Here is a 13,361-nt window from a genome sequence, read left to right as displayed (position 1 = left end):
CAATAACACAGTAGAAAAAAAGGGGAGTCTATATACATTGTGTGCAAAAGGCATGAGGAGGTAGGCAAATAATTACAATTTTGCAGATTAACACTGGAGTGATAAATGATCAGATGGTCATGTACAGGTAGAGATATTGGTGTGCAAAAGAGCAGAAAAGTAAATAAATAAAAACAGTATGGGGATGAGGTAGGTGAAAATGGGTGGGCTATTTACCAATAGACTATGTACAGCTGCAGCGATCGGTTAGCTGCTCAGATTGCAGATGTTTGAAGTTGGTGAGGGAGATAAAAGTCTCCAAATTTAGGGATTTTTGCAATTCGATCTAGTCACAGGCAGCAGAGTGTTATGAACTTGAGTGAAGACCCAAAAGCGGTTTTAACAGAAAACAGAGTTCTTTAATGAAAAAACAGGAATGGCATAAATCCTCTTCCAACGTTGTCAGCGGAACAAAAGAACGTTAGTATAGTGCAGGTGGCACCTGCCAGGCAGACTCCGACAGGACAGGACAAGGTGGAAGCAAACGAGACGACAGCTTGCTTCTGGCATCAAAAAACACAAACAAGAATCAGACACTGAAAGTAGCAGGAACAGAGAAAGAAATAGAGACCTAATCAGAGGGGGAAGAGAGAACAGGTGTGAAAGAGTGAATGAGCTAGTTAGAGGAGATGTAGAACAGCTGAAGAATGAGAGACAGAGAAGGTAACCTAAAAAGACCAGCAGAGAGAGAGAGTGAAGAGAAAGGACAGGAACAGACATAACAAGACATGACAGTACCCCCCCACTCACCGAGCGCCTCCTGGCGCACTCGAGGAGGAAACCTGGCGGCAACGGAGGAAATCATCGATCAGCGAACGGTCCAGCACGTCCCAAGAGGGAACCCAACTCCTCTCCTCAGGACCATACCCCTCCCAATCCACTAGGTACTGATGACCACGGCCCCGAGGGCGCATGTCCAAAATCTTACGAACCCTGTAGATGGGTGCGCCCTCGACAAGGATGGGGGGGGAGGGACGAGCGGGGGTGCGAAGAACGGGCTTAACACAGGAGACATGGAAGACCGGGTGAACGCGACGAAGATAGCGGGAGAAGAAGTCGCACTGCGACAGGATTAATGACCTGGGAAATACGGAACGGACCAATGAACCGCGGGGCCAACTTGCGAGAAGCTGTCTTAAGGGGAAGGTTCTGAGTGGAGAGCCATACTCTCTGACCGCAACAATATCTAGGACTCTTGGTCCTACGCTTATTAGCGGCCCTCACAGTCTGCGCCCTATTACGGCAAAGTGCCGACCTGACCCCCTTCCAGGTGCGCTCGCAACGCTGGACAAAAGCCTGAGCGGAGGGGACGCAGGACTCGGCGAGCTGAGATGAGAACAGCGGAGGCTGGTACCCGAGGCTACACTGAAAAGGGGATAGACCGGTAGCAGACGAGGGAAGCGAGTTGTGGGCGTACTCTGCCCAGGGGAGCTGTTCTGACCAAGACGCAGGGTTACGAAAAGAAAGACTGCGTAAAATGCGACCAACAGTCTGATTGGCCCGTTCGGCTTGACCGTTAGACTGGGGATGAAAGCCGGACGAGAGACTGACGGAAGCCCCAATCAAACGGCAAAACTCCCTCCAAAATTGAGACGTGAACTGCGGGCCTCTGTCGGAAACGACGTCAGACGGAAGGCCATGAATTCGGAAAACATTCTCGATAATGATCTGAGCCGTCTCCTTAGCAGAAGGGAGCTTATCGAGAGGAATGAAATGAGCCGCCTTAGAGAATCTATCGACAACCGTAAGAATAACTGTCTTCCCCGCTGATGAAGGCAGTCTGGTGATAAAATCTAAAGCGATGTGAGACCACGGTCGAGAGGGAATGGGAAGCGGTCTGAGACGGCCGGCAGGAGGAGAGTTCCCAGATTTAGTCTGCGCGCAGACCGAACAAGCGGCGACAAATCGACGCGCGTCACGTTCCCGAGTGGGCCACCAGAAACGCTGGCGAATGGAAGCGAGCGTACCCCGAACGCCGGGGTGGCCGGCTAACTTGGCAGAGTGGGCCCACTGAAGAACGGCCGGACGAGTAGGAACGGGAACGAACAGAAGGTTCCTAGGACAAGCTCGCGGCGACGGAGTGTGAGCGAGTGCTTGCTTTACCTGCCTCTCAATTCCCCAGACAGTCAACCCGACAACACGCCCGTCAGGGAGAATCCCCTCGGGGTCGGTGGAGACCTCAGAAGAACTGAAGAGACGAGATAAAGCATCAGGCTTGGTGTTTTTGAGCCCGGACGATAAGAAATAACAAACTCGAAACGAGCGAAAAACAGAGCCCAACGAGCCTGACGCGCATTAAGTCGTTTGGCTGAACGGATGTACTCAAGGTTCCTATGGTCAGTCCAAACGACAAAAGGAACGGTCGCCCCCTCCAACCACTGTCGCCATTCGCCTAGGGCTAAGCGGATGGCGAGCAGTTCGCGATTACCAACATCATAGTTACGTTCTGACGGCAATAAGCGATGAGAGAAAAACGCGCAAGGATGGACCTTGCCGTCAGAGAGAGAGCGCTGAGAAAGAATGGCTCCCACGCCCACCTCTGACGCGTCAACCTCAACAACAAACTGGCTAGAGATGTCAGGTGTAACAAGAATAGGAGCGGATGTAAAACGATTCTTAAGAAGATCAAAAGCTCCCTGGGCGGAAACGGACCACTTAAAGCACGTCTTAACAGAAGTAAGGGCTGTGAGGGGAGCTGCCACCTGACCGAAATTACGGATGAAACGACGATAGAAATTAGCGAAGCCCAGAAAGCGCTGCAGCTCGACGCGTGACTTAGGAACGGGCCAATCAATGACAGCCTGGACCTTAGCGGGATCCATCTTAATGCCCTCAGCGGAAATAACGGAACCGAGAAAAGGGACAGAGGCGGCATGAAAAATGCACTTCTCAGCCTTCACATAAAGACAGTTCTCCAAAAGGCGCTGGAGGACGCGTCGCACGTGCTGAACATGAATCGAGAGAGACGGAGAAAAAATCAGGATATCATCCATGTAAACGAAAACAAAAATGTTCAGCATGTCTCTCAGGACGTCGTTAACTAGTGCCTGAAAGACAGCTGGAGCGTTAACGAGGCCGAAAGGAAGAACCCGGTATTCAAAGTGCCCTAACGGAGTGTTAAACGCCGTCTTCCACTCGTCCCCCTCCCTGATGCGCACGAGATGGTAGGCGTTACGAAGGTCCAATTTGGTGAAAAACCTGGCTCCCTGCAGGATCTCGAAGGCTGAAGACATAAGAGGAAGCGGATAACGATTCTTAACTGTTATGTCATTCAGCCCTCGATAATCCACGCATGGGCGCAGGGACCCGTCCCTCTTCTGAACAAAAAAACCCCGCTCCGGCGGGAGAGGAGGAGGAGACAATGGTACCGGCGTTGAGCGAAACCGACAAATAATCCTCGAGAGCCTTACGTTCGGGAGCCGACAGAGAGTATAATCTACCCCGGGGGAGTAGTTCCCGGAAGGAGATCAATACTACAGTCATACGACCGGTGTGGAGGGAGAGAAGTGGCCTTGGAACGACTGAACACCGTGCGCAGATCGTGATACTCCTCCGGCACCCCTGTCAAATCGCCAGGCTCCTCCTGTGAAGTAGAGACAGAGGAAACAGGAGGGATAGCAGACATTAAACAGGTTACATGACAAGAAACATTCCAGGATAGGATAGTATTACTAGACCAATTAATAGAAGGGTTATGGCGCACTAGCCAGGGATGACCCAAAACAACAGGTGTAAAAGGTGAACGAAAAATTAAAAAAAAATGGTTTCGCTATGATTACCAGAGACAGTGAGGGTTAAAGGCAGCGTCTCACGCTGAATCTTGGGGAGAGAACTACCATCTAAAGCGAACAAGGCCGTGGGCTCCCTAACTGTCTGAGAGGAATGTCATGTTCCCGAGCCCAGGTCTCGTCCATAAAACAGCCCTCCGCCCCAGAGTCTATCAAGGCACTGCAGGAAGCAGATGAACCGGGCCAGCGGAGATGGACCGGAAAAGTAGTGCGTGATCCAGAAGGAGAGGCCTGAGTAGTTGCGCTCACCAGTAGCCCTCCTCTTACTGATGAGCTCTGGCTTTTACTGGACATGAGGTGACAAAATGACCAGCGGAGCCGCAGTAGAGACAGAGGCGATTGGTGATTCTCCGTTCCTTCTCCTTGGCCGAGATGCGGATACCCCCAGCTGCATAGGCTCAGCATCCGAGCCGGCGGAGGAGGGTGGCAGTGATGCGGCAGGTGGCAGTGATGTGGAGAGGGGAGCAGCGGAGAACGCGAGCTCCTTTCCTCGAGCTCGGCGACGAAGATCAAACCGTCGCTCTATGCGAATAGCGAGAGCTATTAAGGAGTCCAGACTGGAAGGAACCTCCCGGGAGAGGATCTCGTCCTTAACCTCGACGAGGAGACCCTCCAGAAAACGAGCGAGCAAAGCCAGCTCGTTCCAGTCACTTGAGGCAGCGAGAGTGCGAAACTCAATAGAATAATCCGTTATGGATCGATTCCCCTGACATAGGGAAGACAGGGCCCTGGAAGCCTCCTCCCCAAAAACAGAACGGTCAAAAACCCGTATCATCTCCTCCTTAAAGTCTTGATACTGGTTAATACACTCAGCCCTCGCCTCCCAGACTGCCGTGCCCCACTCACGCGCCCGTCCGGTAAGGAGAGAAATGACGTAGGCGATGCGGGCTGCGCTCCTGGAGTAAGTGTTGGGCTGGAGAGAGAACACCACATCACACTGAGTGAGGAATGAGCGGCACTCAGTGGGCTCCCCAGAGTAACACGGCGGGTTGTTGATCCTGGGCTCCGGAGACTCGGAAACCCTGGAAGTGGGCGGTGGATCGAGGTGGAGTTGGTGAACCTGTCTTGTGAGGTCGGAGACTTGGACGGCCAGGGTCTCAACGGCATGTCGAGCAGCAGACAATTCCTCCTCGTGTCTGCCTAGCATCGCTCCCTGGATCTCGACGGCGGAGTGAAAAGGGTCCGGAGCCGCTGGGTCCATTCTTGGTCTGATTCTTCTGTTATGAACTTGAGTGAAGACCCAAAAGCGGTTTTAACAGAAAACAGAGTTCTTTAATTAAAAAACAGGAATGGCATAAATCCTCTTCCAACGTTGTCAGCGGAACAAAAGAACGTTAGTATAGTGCAGGTGGCACCTGCCAGGCAGACTCCGACAGGACAGGACAAGGTGGAAGCAAACGAGACGACAGCTTGCTTCTGGCATCAAAAAACACAAACAAGAATCAGACACTGAAAGTAGCAGGAACAGAGAAAGAAATAGAGACCTAATCAGAGGGGGAAGAGTGAACAGGTGTGAAAGAGTGAATGAGCTAGTTAGAGGAGATGTAGAACAGCTGAAGAATGAGAGACAGAGAAGGTAACCTAAAAAGACCAGCAGAGAGAGAGAGTGAAGAGAAAGGACAGGAACAGACATAACAAGACATGACAGCAGAGTACTGGAACGAAAGGCGGCCAAATGAGGTGTTGGCTTTAGGGATGATCAGTGAGATACACCTGCTGGAGCGTGTGCTACGGATGGGTGTTGCCATCGTGACCAGTGAACTGAGATAAGGCGGAGCTTTACCTAGCATGGACTTGTAGATGACCTGGAGCCAGTGGGTCTGGCGACGAATATGTAGCGAGGGCCAGTCGCAGTGGTGGGTGGTATAAGGTGCTTTAGTGACAAAACGGATGGCACTGTGATAAACTGCATCCAGTTTGCTGAGTAGAGTGTTGGAAGCAATTTTGTAGATGACATCGCCGAAGTCGAGGATTGGTAGGATAGTCAGTTTTACTAGGGTAAGTTTGGCGGCGTGAGTGAAGGAGGATTTGTTGCGGAATACAAAGCCGACTCTTGATTTGATTTTCGATTGGAGATGTTTGATATGAGTCTGGAAGGAGAGTTTACAGTCAAGCCAGACACCTAGGTACTTATAGATGTCCACATTCAAGGTCGGAACCATCCAGGGTGGTGATGCTAGTCGGGCATGCGGGTGCAGGCAGCGATCGGTTGAAAAGCATGCATTTGGTTTTACTAGCGTTGAAGAGCAGTTGGAGGCCACGGAAGGAGTGTTGTATGGCATTGAAGCTCGTTTGGAGGTTAGATAGCACAGTGTCCAAGGACGGGCCGGAAGTATATAGAATGGTGTCGTCTGCGTAGAGGTGGATCAGGGAATCGCCCGCAGCAAGAGCAACATCATTGATATATACAGAGAAAAGAGTCGGCCCGAGAATTGAACCCTGTGGCACCCCCATAGAGACTGCCAGAGGAACGGACAGCATGCCCTCCGATTTGACACACTGAACTCTGTCTGCAAAGTAATTGGTGAACCAGGCAAGGCAGTCATCCGAAAAACCAAGGCTACTGAGTCTGCCGATAAGAATATGGTGATTGACAGAGTCGAAAGCCTTGGCAAGGTCGATGAAGACGGCTGCACAGTACTGTCTTTTATCGATGGCGGTTATGATATCGTTTAGTACCTTGAGTGTGGCTGAGGTGCACCCGTGACCGGCTCGGAAACCAGATTGCACAGCGGAGAAGGTACGGTGGGTTTCGAGATGGTCAGTGACCTGTTTGTTGACTTGGCTTTCGAAGACCTTAGATAGGCAGGGCAGGATGGATATAGGTCTGTAACAGTTTGGGTCCAGGGTGTCTCCCCCTTTGAAGAGTGGGATGACTGCAGCAGCTTTCCAATCCTTGGGGATCTCAGACGATATGAAAGAGAGGTTGAACAGGCTGGTAATAGGGGTTGCAACAATGGCGGCGGATAGTTTCAGAAATAGAGGGTCCAGATTATCAAGCCCAGCTGATTTGTACGGGGCCAGGTTTTGCAGCTCTTTCAGAACATCTGCTATCTGGATCATCCGGGGTTGCGGTTTAGCTAGATAGCTAGTTGTGAAGATCCAGCTGAAAAATTTTCCGTTTGCGGTGGGAATCCGGGGATAAAAAATAAATGGGTCCGTTATACTCTGGTTAGAGTCGCGTTGTTCGATCTGGCGAAAGCTTTCCGAGCTAAAGGTTAGCTGATGACCGGTTAGCTGAAGACCGCTAGCATAGCTGGTAGTTAGCTGGCTAGCTTCAGTTGAGGGGTTCCGGTTCCGAAGTAAATATAAATACTTTAGGAAAAATAGCTACATTGGGTGAGGCGGGTTGCAGGAGAGTATTTGGAAGCTGAGGTTTAGCAAAACGTTTTAAAAGATATACATTTACATTTACATTTAAGTCATTTAGCAGACGCTCTTATCCAGAGCGACTTACAAATTGGTGAATTCACCTTCTGACATCCAGTGGAACAGCCACTTTACAATAGTGCATCTAAGTCATTAAGGGGGGGGGGGGGGGTGAGAAGGATTACTTATCCTATCCTAGGTATTCCTTGAAGAGGTGGGGTTTCAGGTGTCTCCGGAAGGTGGTGATTGACTCCGCTGTCCTGGCGTCGTGAGGGAGTTTGTTCCACCATTGGGGGCCAGAGCAGCGAACAGTTTTGACTGGGCTGAGCGGGAACTGTACTTCCTCAATGGTAGGGAGGCGAGCAGGCCAGAGGAGGATGAACGCAGTGCCCTTGCTTGGGTGTAGGGCCTGATCAGAGCCTGGAGGTACTGCGGTGCCGTTCCCCTCACAGCTCCGTAGGCAAGCACCATGGTCTTGTAGCGGATGCGAGCTTCAACTGGAAGCCAGTGGAGAGAGCGGAGGAGCGGGGTGACGTGAGAGAACTTGGGAAGGTTGAACACCAGACGGGCTGCGGCGTTCTGGATGAGTTGTAGGGGTTTAATGGCACAGGCAGGGAGCCCAGCCAACAGCGAGTTGCAGTAATCCAGACGGGAGATGACAAGTGCCTGGATTAGGACCTGCGCCGCTTCCTGGGTGAGGCAGGGTCGTACTCTGCGGATGTTGTAGAGCATGAACCTACAGGAACGGGCCACCGCCATGATGTTGGTTGAGAACGACAGGGTGTTGTCCAGGATCACGCCAAGGTTCTTAGCGCTCTGGGAGGAGGACACAATGGAGTTGTCAACCGTGATGGCGAGATCATGGAACGGGCAGTCCTTCCCCGGGAGGAAGAGCAGCTCCGTCTTGCCGAGGTTCAGCTTGAGGTGGTGATCCGTCATCCACACTGATATGTCTGCCAGACATGCAGAGATGCGATTCGCCACCTGGTCATCAGAAGGGGGAAAGGAGAAGATTAATTGTGTGTCGTCTGCATAGCAATGATAGGAGAGACCATGTGAGGTTATGACAGAGCCAAGTGACTTGGTGTATAGCGAGAATAGGAGAGGGCCTAGAACAGAGCCCTGGGGGACACCAGTGGTGAGAGCGCGTGGCGAGGAGACAGATTCTCGCCACGCCACCTGGTAGGAGCGACCTGTCAGGTAGGACGCAATCCAAGCGTGGGCCGCGCCGGAGATGCCCAACTCGGAGAGGGTGGAGAGGAGGATCTGATGGTTCACAGTATCGAAGGCAGCCGATAGGTCTAGAAGGATGAGAGCAGAGGAGAGAGAGTTAGCTTTAGCAGTGCGGAGCGCCTCCGTGATGCAGAGAAGAGCAGTCTCAGTTGAATGACTAGTCTTGAAACCTGACTGATTTGGATCAAGAAGGTCATTCTGAGAGAGATAGAGGGAGAGCTGGCCAAGGACGGCACGTTCAAGAGTTTTGGAGAGAAAAGAAAGAAGGGATACTGGTCTGTAGTTGTTGACATCGGAGGGATCGAGTGTAGGTTTCTTCAGAAGGGGTGCAACTCTCGCTCTCTTGAAGACGGAAGGGACGTAGCCAGCGGTCAGGGATGAGTTGATGAGCGAGGTGAGGTAAGGGAGAAGGTCCCCGGAAATGGTCTGGAGGAGAGAGGAGGGGATAGGGTCGAGCGGGCAGGTTGTTGGGCGGCCGGCCGTCACAAGAAGCGAGATTTCATCTGGAGAGAGAGGGGAGAAAGAGGTCAGAGCACAGGGTAGGGCAGTGTGAGCAGAACCAGCGGTGTCGTTTGACTTAGCAAACGAGGATCGGATGTCGTCGACCTTCTTTTCAAAATGGTTGACGAAGTCATCTGCAGAGAGGGAGGAGGGGGGGAGGGGGAGGAGGATTCAGAAGGGAGGAGAAGGTGGCAAAGAGCTTCCTAGGGTTAGAGGCAGATGCTTGGAATTTAGAGTGGTAGAAAGTGGCTTTAGCAGCAGAGACAGAGGAGGAAAATGTAGAGAGGAGGGAGTGAAAGGATGCCAGGTCCGCAGGGAGGCGGGTTTTCCTCCATTTCCGCTCGGCTGCCCGGAGCTCTGTTCTGTGAGCTCGCAATGAGTCATCGAGCCACGGAGCGGGAGGGGAGGACCGAGCCGGCCTGGAGGATAGGGGACATAGAGAGTCAAAGGATGCAGAAAGGGAAGAGAGGAGGGTTGAGGAGGCAGAGTCAGGAGAAAGGTTGGAGAAGGTATGAGCAGAGGGAAGAGATGAAAGGATGGAAGAGGAAAGAGTAGCGGGGGAGAGAGAGCGAAGGTTGGGACGGCGCGATACCATCCGAGTAGGGGCAGTGTGGGAAGTGTTGGATGAGAGCGAGAGGGAAAAGGATACAAGGTAGTGGTCGGAGACTTGGAGGGGAGTTGCAGTGAGGTTAGTGGAAGAACAGCATCTAGTAAAGATGAGGTCGAGCGTATTGCCTGCCTTGTGAGTAGGGGGAAGGTGAGAGGGTGAGGTCAAAAGAGGAGAGGAGTGGAAAGAAGGAGGCAGAGAGGAATGAGTCAAAGGTAGACGTGGGGAGGTTAAAGTCGCCCAGGACTGTGAGAGGTGAGCCGTCCTCAGGAAAGGAGCTTATCAAGGCATCAAGCTCATTGATGAACTCTCCGAGGGAACCTGGAGGGCGATAAATGATAAGAATGTTAAGCTTGAAAGGGCTGGTAACTGTGACAGCATGGAATTCAAAGGAGGCGATAGATAGATGGGTAAGGGGAGAGAGAGAGAATGACCACTTGGGAGAGATGAGGATCCCGGTGCCACCACCCCGCTGACCAGAAGCTCTCGGGGTGTGCGAGAACACGTGGGTGGACGAAGAGAGAGCAGTAGGAGTAGCAGTGTTATCTGTGGTGATCCATGTTTCCGTCAGTGCCAGGAAGTCGAGGGACTGGAGGGAGGCATAGGCTGAGATGAACTCTGCCTTGTTGGCCGCAGATCGGCAGTTCCAGAGGCTACCGGAGACCAGGAACTCCACGTGGGTCGTGCGCGCTGGGACCACCAGATTAGGGTGGCCGCGGCCACGCGGTGTGGAGCGTTTGTATGGTCTGTGCAGAGAGGAGAGAACAGGGATAGATAGACACATAGTTAACAGGGTACAGAAGAGGCTACGCTAATGCAAAGGAGATTGGAATGACAAGTGGACTACACGTCTCGAATGTTCAGAAAGTTAAGCTTACGTAGCAAGAATCTTATTGACTAAAATGATTGAAATGAAACAGTACTGCTGGAGTAGGCTAGCTGGTAGTGGCTGCGATGTTGACACTACACTAATCAAGTCGTTCCGTCGAGTGTAATAGTTTCTACAGTGCTGCTATTCGGGGCTAGCTGGCTAGCTAGCAAGGTTGATTGCGTTCCGTTACTTAAAAGAACGACAATAGCTGGCTGGCTAACCTAGAAAATCGCTCTAGGCTACACAATTGTCTTAGATACAAAGACGGCTATGTATCTAGCTAGCTACGATCAAACAAAACAAACCGTTGTACTGTAATAGTTACTACGGTGCTGCTATTCAAACAGTAGAAGAACGACAATAGCTGGCCAGCTAACCTAGAAAGCTAACCTAGAAAATCGCTCTAGACTACACAATTGTCTTAGATACAAAGACGGCTATGTAGCTGGCTAGCTACGATCAAACAAATCAAACCGTTGTACTGTAATGAAGTGAAATGAAAATGTGATACTACCTGTGGAACGACGCGGAATGTTGACCGGGTAGTTGGAGTTCAATTCGGTAGAGGTTGGCTAGCTGTTGGCTAGCTAGCTAGCAGCATTTCCTACGTTAAGGACGACAAATAGCTGGCTAGCTAACCTCGGTAAATTAAGATAATCACTCTAAGTCTACACACTCTAAACTGCACAATTATCTTGGATACGAAGACAACTATGTAGCTAGCTGACACTACGCTAATCGAGTCGTTCAGTTGAGTGTAATAGTTACTACAGTGCTAGTGGACAGTGGATGTTAGCTAGCTGCTTAGCTGCTTAGCTAGCTGCTTAGCTAGCTGCTGGGCAGATACGTTAGGACGACGAAATACGATAATTATGCAATTGTCGTTGATACAAGGACGGCTATGTAGCTGGCTAAGAAGAAATTGCTAAGATTAGACAAATCAAACCGTTGTACTATAACGAAATGTAATGAAAAGTTATAAAAAGTTATACTACCTGCGGACCGAAGTGTAGATGCGGCCGCTCGCTCCAACCGGAACGAAAAATATGTAAAAACGGAAAAAAAACGATATATACAAGGGACACGACACGACAGGACGTCTTACTGCTACGCCATCTTGGACCATCAGTGGCACCACAAAATAATATTTATAGAGCTGTTATCTTCCGAGTAAACTCTTAAAGACCTAGTAATATTTTACATCAATAGCAGTCAATATTAATCGTCACCTTAATTCAGTCTCATCTGAAAGTTGTAAATTCTTGGTTATCTGCACGAACCCTGGCTAACAAGTTGAATCAGCAATACAAAATTGGGTTGAATTATTTATTTACTAAATACCTAACTAATCACACAGAATTACACATACACATAATTAATCATAACTTGATTACAAATTACGTCATAAAGGAAAACGTCCCTAGCGGGCGGAACAGATATGACAGCTGGTTACACAAAAGAAAAGGGTCTGGGTTGGAGTGAAAGAGCGGGAAGACTGAGGAACAAAGGGAGAAGCTGTGCTATCGTAAATACAGTATCTTATGCATTCTAAATTACCACCCATTTGGAAAAGGAAAATGCAATAAATATTTACTCTGAGCTGCGATTAGGTAGGTTGGTGGTAGATGGAAGGCCGTGTTGCCCAACCGAGTCCTTTGTCCTTTGAAGAATGTCTCTGCTGGTAAATTGGATACGTTGTAGTAACGTCGTTGTGTGGTAGACGGAATACTCTGTCTGTTCCTTCCTAACCTGCGTTTGCAGCTGCTGTTGCTAACTCTACGGCTAGGAGGTATCACTTATGTAGTGAATAAGAGTTCAAAGTTCATACCATTCGCAACCAAAGCTCACGCTGATGTTGGCTTCGTTCTGTAGTTATTATCTGAACCATCGGACCGTCGTCCTCACATCCTCGGAACAGGAGGTGATATTGTCGTCAAGGCTTTATATAGGAAGGGAGAGGAGGGCGTGTTTGAAAAGTTTTAGAGCCCATGTCCCTTCACAGGGGCGGGCCACTGATTGAGCAGGGCCCTAACCTTATGAAAACCCAAATCTCACATTTTAGAAGCTAAAATCACATTTCATCCCATCACAAATAATTTCATATTCAAACATTTAAATTGAACAACAATTCCATGTGAATCCTATAACTCTAATATGTAGACTTTCCACAGTAGAGTTTATGTCATCTTATCATTGATGAGAATGTCTCAGATGACAACCGAACTGACATCATATTCGTTATGTACCACCGCATATGTTCAATTGGTCGGATTACCAGAATATAGTTCATTTCCCCCCACCTTCTGATGTTCCCAGAATCTCTATGTTCGCCAAAGGGGTTTGCAAATGTAACATCAGTAGGGTAGAGAGAGGAAAAAGGGGGGAAGAGGTATTTATGACTGTCATAAACCTACCCCCAGGCCAACGTCATGACATTCCTATACTTTACACAAAAGCACCAAAAAGGCATTTCATATAAAACTATCAGGATACTCAATGCCTATCTATCCTCTCTTGCCCTCTTTTTCCAACGCATAATACAATGCATGGAGTGGCAGGGTAGCCTAGTGGTTAGAGTGTTGGACTAGTAGCTGAATGGTCGCAAGTTCAAATCCCTGATCTGACAAGGTACAAATCTGTTGTTCTGCCCCTGAACAGGCAGTTAACCCATTGTTATGTCATTGAAAATAAGAATTTGTTCTTAACTGACTTGCCTAGTTAAATAAAGGTTAAAAAAAATACAAACTTAATCTTAAGGCGCTGTTTATAATAGCTTCATCTATTCCTCAACTATTCTTAATGTCTGTCGTTCTACAGATTGCGACAGCAGGGGAGATGGGTCTGGTTCCAAATTCTGTTTGACAGAGTGGTTTCACACAATTACCTTTCAATCGGTTCTTTCAGTCCACCTGGTATAAGTGGCGTGGTCTATCCTGGGAGAATGATAGCTCGC

Source organism: Oncorhynchus masou, chromosome 20, assembly GCF_036934945.1.
Source record: "Oncorhynchus masou masou isolate Uvic2021 chromosome 20, UVic_Omas_1.1, whole genome shotgun sequence".
Classification (NCBI taxonomy): Eukaryota; Metazoa; Chordata; class Actinopteri; order Salmoniformes; family Salmonidae; genus Oncorhynchus; species Oncorhynchus masou.
Note: the sequence above shows the minus strand (reverse complement) of the source record.